The sequence below is a fragment of the Mus caroli genome, chromosome 3 (assembly GCF_900094665.2).
Source record: "Mus caroli chromosome 3, CAROLI_EIJ_v1.1, whole genome shotgun sequence".
Taxonomy (NCBI): Eukaryota; Metazoa; Chordata; class Mammalia; order Rodentia; family Muridae; genus Mus; species Mus caroli.
In genome coordinates, this window is record NC_034572.1 from 21,571,275 (window position 1) to 21,578,968 (window position 7,694).

Consider the following 7,694-nt stretch of genomic DNA (forward strand, 5'->3'; position numbering starts at 1 on the left):
GTGTGTGTGTGTGTGTGTGTGTGTGGTGTGTGGTGTGGGGTGTGGTGTGTGTGTGTGTGTGTGATATAGAGAAAGGTATAAACTCAGTTTATTTATTTGTACTTCCACATATTCCATCTTAGTTTCCCATCTGGCTACAAATATAACATATATTCCTCTTAAAATAACTCAAATGCCATTGGAAACTCTCTCCTTCTCTTACCTCTCATATTCTAAACTTAGCAGCTATTGCATATAACTTTAAATAATTTCCAAACACATATACATCCAGGGGAAAAAATTAATGAGTGATACTTGGTAATACTCACATCTATATACGTACATTTACTGCATTATTTCTCCTTTCCCTAAACAATTGAAAACAGCCTACAAAAGTTTCTCCAAACATTAAAGTCTTGAAGCTAAGTTAAAGCTCAAAATTTTAGTTTTAATAATAAAACAGAGTGAAGTGGGTTGACTGGGAACACCGGTTCCAGTGAAGCACAGACTTTCTCTGAGTTTTCTTGAAATGAGGTTAGAAGGAAAAAACAACATTTTTTTCATGTTTTTAAAGGAAAAGATGATGTTTGAGAGAAGCCCATGGGCACATGGTCTAAAAGTAGATCTTCCCATTTCATAGTTATGAAATATTGGAATATGTGGAAGTACAAATAAATAAACTGAGTTTCTACCTTGCTCTATATTACACACACACACACACACACACACACACACACACACACACACTTTAACAGTTTGTTTTCTAGATTAGGAACATCAGTATGAAGAGTGCAATGCATTTCCTTTAAAGGTAAGACCTCTGTAACTCACCCTTGCTCCAGCAAACAATGCACTCATGCTTGTATATAAGGCCGTAGTAGAACTCACTCACACGGTATAAAAAAAGGCATGAAAATGAGAGGCTAATGAGTGTGGGAAAGAGACACAAGAGGATAACAGAGTGTGTATGAGCACAATACATTGTAATCTCCATGAAATTATCTAGACATCATGTGCACAATCTCCATGAAATTATCCAGACATTCTGTGCTTTGGGAAAATTATTTCCTAAATTTTTCAAAAGTCTGTGGATATATAAAAATTTCCCTAAACTAGTTTTGAATATGTGTAAGTTTGAAATGCTTAAGCCCAAGGATGTTCTACATAAACATAAAAAAAAAAAAACCCTAGATTTTTCATTTGGAGAGATCCAAAATAAATCCATTCTTTAAAAGAGAAACTGACCAAAGAATCAGTCATGTCTCAGACTCTTTCTAAATCGGGTTGGTAAGGAACACAGATGAGCACACGTGACCTATTTGGCAAGGAAGACATGCTTTGATTTAATGACCTGATATAGTTATCCCAGAGAAGCAAAAAGTCCGGTTTACATGTGCAATGTACTGTAACTTAGTGTTCACCATTCTCCCATCCAAAATACATTTTTCAATTCTCCAAGATGTATTAAAAACAAACAAACATGAAAACCTGTGCGACATCACAAGAAAATGGCATGCACTCTATTTCAGAAGCTTGAACTCTGGCATGAACTTAACATACTGCCATAGATCCAAAGATGGTTTGATTACATTTTGTGCATGTGGTGTTAACATAAGCATTTGGATTCATGAGCGCCTAGAGAAGGTGATCAAGAGAGCTGCAGGAAGCCCTCCTCTGTAGCCTGTTTGCCAGCTCCTAGCCCCTCCTCTCAGTTAACATTGCTCTGATTTAAAGGTGATTACCTCACTGCTGCAGAAAAAGCCTACCCTCCTGTACCCCTCCCCCCAAGTGGGCATGACTGAGTCTTTATGAGAATGCAAAGTCCTTCCTTGCATAAATTATAAGGTAGGAGTAGGGGCTTCTTTAGTTTTTCTGCATTGGCTGTAAGGGAACTTTTCTTCCTAGCATTAGGAAGCTTCAGGAGAGAAAGCCTGTTCCCTCCTGTTGATGTGTGGCTGTGTAAAGAGGTTTGACTGCTTCTGCAATAGCTACACTGGTCCCAGGATATGCAGTCAACTGACATGATTAAATTCCTATCATTAAATTGCTAAGTCAGCCAGCCCTCACTCAGCTCACCTCCAGAATCATTGACTGACCGAGTGACAGTCTTATCTGTAAAGGCATTCACTGGGCCCTGTCTGCGATTTTATTTCTTTGTTTTCTTGAGCACTCGTAGTTGAACTTAAAGACTCACCGAGCTACGTGTACAAAGTGCTCTACCATTGAACTACATCCCTAGTTCTTCACTTGGTTACTTGGGAACTCATAACTTCATGCTACCTAAGAGTCACCATACTTTACGGCTCTACATTGAACAAAGCTTAACACAAATTAGCTTCTAATAAACTTATAGAGAAAATTTTAAATGAATAGAGAAACTATTGGACAAGTGGCTTGGCCATCCATAGCAACCCTGATATGTCTTTGTACAGCAGGTTTATTACTTCTAAGTTAGCCTTTATTGCCATAATTAGATAAACAATTAAGAAGCATAGCTGTTAAGTTTCGTTTCTGTTCATGCTAACATCTCTGTCCAGAGATCTATTAATTTACTCAGTATCATCACCAACATGCGATAATTTGTAAAATGTAAGCACTGGAAAGCAATACTAAAGCCAAGATGTACATTTTTATTTCCGTTAACCTTCTTAACATAATTGACCATGTCCTCATTTGTAAATGCAATGTCTGAGGAGGAAAGTGTTAAGAAAATAAAGCTTCCGTGTTCTGTCCCCTTATTGTCTAACAATTGTCATGGTTAATTCATCAACATTTATCAGGTGAAAACCATATGCCCTTGACTTTTCCACCTTTCTGAACTATTTAGATGACTTATATGTATTTATTTATTCTATAATTGCAGCAAGCAGTACCAGGTCTCAACCTCATGTCCATCCCCCCTCAAAGATTCTGATATTGTTCAGGATATCAAAAATCACCAAACTATTTTTATACCAACATCAGATATCAAGGAGTTGCCACCGGACAAGAGTCTGATGTATATGAAAATGCAAGTTCATGGGGGAAAAAAAAATCACATTGCACATACTGCCCAAAAAGCAGGTGTGTGTGGTCCCATCCATCTCCCTGCTTCTCCTCCCCATCTTCCTTCTCTATTCCAGGCTCATGAAGGCTCATTTGTTACTTCAGAACAGGCCCTCACTAGCACCGACACACAAAGTGAAAGAGCAAGGAGGAAACAGATTCTCCCTTCCCACTCCAGAGCAATACTCCCAACTATGGTCACTTTTTTCACACAGGGATTCTTGGCAATGTCCGGAGATACTTCATGGGTACAGGACAGGTGGGTAGGGTCAAGGCCTTGCACACTGCTAAACATTCACAATGTACATAATCTTTCCCACAGAAAAGAAAAAAAAAAATTAACCAGCCCCAAATAACGGACAGCAATGTCAAGTTGGGGAGTTCTGATTTAAAGTGCTCCCTTATCTTTGCCACCCTCACGCTTTGGTGGAACAGAGATCATAAGTGACATGGTAGGCATGGAGTCAATCTTCTGATCATGACAACAAAGTACAAATATGATAGGAGAATCTTGTTTGCTTCAATGTTTTGTCAGTTGTCTGTCTTCTTGTTATATGACATTAAATAAACCTTACTTTCCTAATCCACTGCTAGACTATTAATTACTTCATGGTGAAATCTAGTTGTGAAGAATATGTGTTATCCATGTGTGGTCTACTTCATGTTCTGACATGGGGATAAGAATTCTAAATGCAATGATAAATCAGGTATGGATTCTGATCTGACCACCAGCAATTCACCACCCAATAAAAACACCAAATAATGGAATGTGAAAATAAGTGCTTGTGGAATCAGCAGCCTATCAGAGGAAGGGAAAAGGAAGAAAAGGGGTGAAAAGAAAGACAGCCATAGGAAGCTAAAATTCTGGGCAGTGGGTGTGAAGGGAGTTGGATCTACTAAGATGAGTTAACACAAGCACATAATAAGAGTCAGGGAACAGGATCAAAGGGTAAATTTTGGAGTAGCAGCAGACAAAGAAAGTTTCTAAGGAAAGTTTGTGAAGTGTTGATTCTCATAAAATTTGGATGTTGACAGGTAGGGCTACCCCAACCATTGGGCAATGTTGATATCCTCAAGATTGGTCTTAAGTCCTAGAAAGTGCAAGTCTTGTGACTCTCCTTATAAGTGATTGAAACATAACTAAGAGATTATAATTTAATAGACTGAAAATGGTCATCAAATGTCACATAAGGAAGACAGACCATGGCAAAATACATTAGATTCTACTGTGAGTCTGTTGACATTTCTGGTCTTACTGTTAACTCCAGCTGTGCTTTGCTTTACTACCTTTTACTACTAAAAACTACCTTCACATAGGTAATTTATGGAGTAACTCTTCAGTAGGGGCAGGACCTTCTAGAGACATCCATGACTAAGCTTTTCTAAAAAGGTTAAAAATTGATTGAACACTTGGAAACTCAGAGAAAGGTATGCCAATTACATGAGATAGATAGATAGATAAATAGATAGATAGATAGATAGATAGATAGATAGATAGATAGATAGATAGATAGATAGATTAAAAACCATTGACCCATAAAATGTCAATAACATCAAAGATAAAACTTTAAATAGCAGATCTTAAGATTTGTTCCTGTGTTCTATAGTTCTAGCTACTTAATAATCCTAAGGTTTAATTTTATTTTTAAAAAGCTAAAGTAATAAGTTAAGGCAAGTTGACATAAGAGCAGGACTTATCCCAGAATAACTGCTTGAAAATGCTAAATGTGGAGTCAAATCTGAGAAACTAGGGTTGGAAGAGATGGCACTGTGTCTTTCAGGGGAGTCATCTGACCCTGCCCAGAGTCAACTAGACTTCCAGGCAACCCTTCCCCCACCAGAAACAAGCAGAGAAGATCCTGGGCCTACCTTCCTGTGTAACCCTGTTCCAATTGCAAACAGTCCAAGCATTTTTATATGGCAATATGTTATCATAAATAAAAATGGAAATTTTCACAAAATAAAACCACAGGAAAAAATTAAATTTGACAGACAGCAATTCTGAGGGTGGAGGTGAGGGGGGAAGTCCCCCAAGAGGCTCTTCTTACTTCAAACCCTAGGATCTCTAGTGTTACTTCCTTCTGAAATATCCCCGTTCCTCCTTTAGCTAGAAGGATTGTAGAGACTACATGTAGAAGAGCAGGCTTAAGAGAAAACAGTTACTCCTTTTAATCACTCCGTGCCATCAGAAGGCCTGAGCAATGATTAACTTCCACATTCTCTTTGAATCACTCCATCACTAGGCAGTGCAAGGAGACTGAGATTCATTCTCTGCCAAGGGCACAGTAAACTTAATGGGGTTTTGCATTTTGCATTAGATATTCTAAATACACACATGGTCTTCGCTGCTCAACTCATTTCCAAAGAAAACTGGCACTCTCTTTAGGTTGTAATAGCTGACAACGCTCAGAAATTTTATAGATTTTGTACTCAAGCACACACACACACCTCCTCTAAATGCCATTTTTTTAAAAAATTATGATCATATTAATAGTCCAAGTATAATTAATTTTGAGAAATGTATCAAGACACTGTAATGTCAAATATAGCATGAAACTTCCAGTTACTTAAGCTACAGTAGTTTTAGTATAAAAAGAGGGAAATTGGGATGTCAACACTCTATTAAAACACACAGTGAAAGAGAGAGGGTTAACTATCTAAATTCACATTTCCCCAGCCCTATGTCTACCACTAAGGCCCTAGAAATGGAAGGAAAGAGAGAGAGAGAAAAAAAACAAAACAAAACAAAAAAACAAAAAAAACAAAAACAAAACAGTGGCACAGGCCAGAGCTCATTAGAATAATCACAAATGAATCAAATGTGGGACATATTTCCCTCATTCCAGTAACGGCCTAACTGCTTCCTCTGGTATAAATTATTCCTCGTTCAAAAACCTCATCCTAAATAATTTAAAATTTACTGCAGGTTGCTTTAATATTATGTCTACTCACAAGGCATTGTGCTGAGGCTGGCAGGAGTCAGTGGCGAACCGTTTAAACCTTGGGGTGGACTACCCTCTCTTCCCGGGAGAGTTTATTGCCCAACAATGCATAATCTATTAGTCGCTCCTCGCGGGGGATCCAGAAAGTGACATCTTGACTTGAACCAGCACGCAGATCTGAAAGCCACTTCGAAGGAAACCTTGTAGAGAAGAAGAGCAACTTTCTAATTCCTGTCAAACTAAGAGGCGGAACCAAGCCCAGAAGTAGCCTCAAGGCCTGGAGAGAGCAGAGCAGAGAGCAGACTCCACACTCCAGCCAAGGCTCAAGAAAGGCTTTGCTTCTGGAGGCGGCATTGTTCCTCCATCCGCTCAGCCTCCGCGTCTCCCCTCCACGGACTCTCAGAATCACTGCCTTTCTCGGGTACCTCTCCGCCGACCTCCGGGATCTGGGTGCCTGGGTCCCAAGGCGCACCCAAGCAGGCTCACTGCAGAGGCTGGGGCGCCACTCCGAAGACTAGGATCCTCCGCACGAGTCCGCCCCGACCAGGGCAGCGCGCAGCGCACACTCAGTGTCTCGCTCCTCTCGGCTTCCCTGGCTCCCACGGACTCGGCTGGCCTCTCACCACCCACTCGGGTTCGCCTTTCCTGCCTTGGCTTCCCACACCAGCTCCGCACCGCCGCCACAGCCGCGTCCCGACGCTCCGAACCCTAGCAGGCCGGGATGAAGGGATGCCAGGGTCAGGGATGCACCCGAAGGAGAAGAGAGACTAAGGCGAGCCGGGGCAGGTGGGGAGTCGCGGGGTGCGGGAGAGGGCGTGCGCGAGCGAGCCCCCCGAGAAAGATGCATGTGCTCGGCCACCGCGCTGGAAGAAGGACCGAGGGGGCAGGATGCAACGTGGAGAACGCCCACCGCGAGGGTGCGCAAAACCGGCGATTTGCAAAGTGCCAGGGCCAGACAGGCAGAGGGGGAGGAAGGAGGCTGGCTGAAGACCAGGAACAGAGAGAAGAGCCCACTTCTCCATCAAAAGGTCGGTTCAGTTAACGCATCCCCAGAGCAGGAGTTAATCGAGGACTGGATGCAGTGTAAAAGGTGGGTTTTAAAAAACTGGCCGCGTAGGTCTTCTTATGCGAGACTTAGCTCCCTCTCTCTCAACTCTGGGGATTTGCCCTCCCTGTGACACAACTGGAATTTACAGGAGCTGAAGCCCACTGTCCTTGCTGTTTATCTGCATTTTGGAGATTCTATGAAACCTAGGATTGAAGAAACCACCCAGCTCATTAAAGTTCATTAATTTTTATTGTTTTTATTTTCATCAGAAGATTGTAGTGGAGACTTAACACCAAGATGGGTTTAAAACATTGATCTGATCGACATAGCATTTTGTTGTGGTTGTTGTTGTTGTTGTTGTTGTTGTCGTTGTATAAAGGACAAAATGCATTTTAAATCGCTAAAAGACAGAGGTGGGTACTGGGAAACTCAATCAAGTGGGGGAATACAAGACACATTTAAACTGTAATGGACTATCACATCTTTAACACAGTCACCCTCCCCAGTGCCCATCCCACCTCCTGGGCCCCTGGGATTTGGAAAAAGGTGGAGCAAGGTGAGAACAGGGATGGGGTAGGGTTGGCAGAAAAGGTGAGGGCAGGGAGAAGCCAGCAGGAAGTTATCAGCAGTCCCGGGGACTGAGGTAAATGCCATGCCTAGTAGACTCAAGAGGCCCCCTT

At 41.6% G+C, this 7,694-nt stretch overlaps 1 protein-coding gene across 2 annotated transcripts in view; it reads right to left on the reverse strand.

Annotated features, from left to right (window-relative positions):
- Positions 1-6,882, reverse strand: part of Nlgn1 (neuroligin 1) — an 888,460-nt gene extending 881,578 nt beyond the window's left edge. Inside the window, exon 1 of one of the 2 annotated variants that reach the window (XM_021157773.2) lies at positions 5,977-6,882. The gene's annotated coding sequence lies outside the window, so the exon portion shown is untranslated. The remainder of the gene's footprint in view (positions 1-5,976) is intronic. The other variant, XM_029475306.1, reaches the window with a different exon arrangement.
- Between the last annotated feature and the right edge of the window lie 812 nt (positions 6,883-7,694).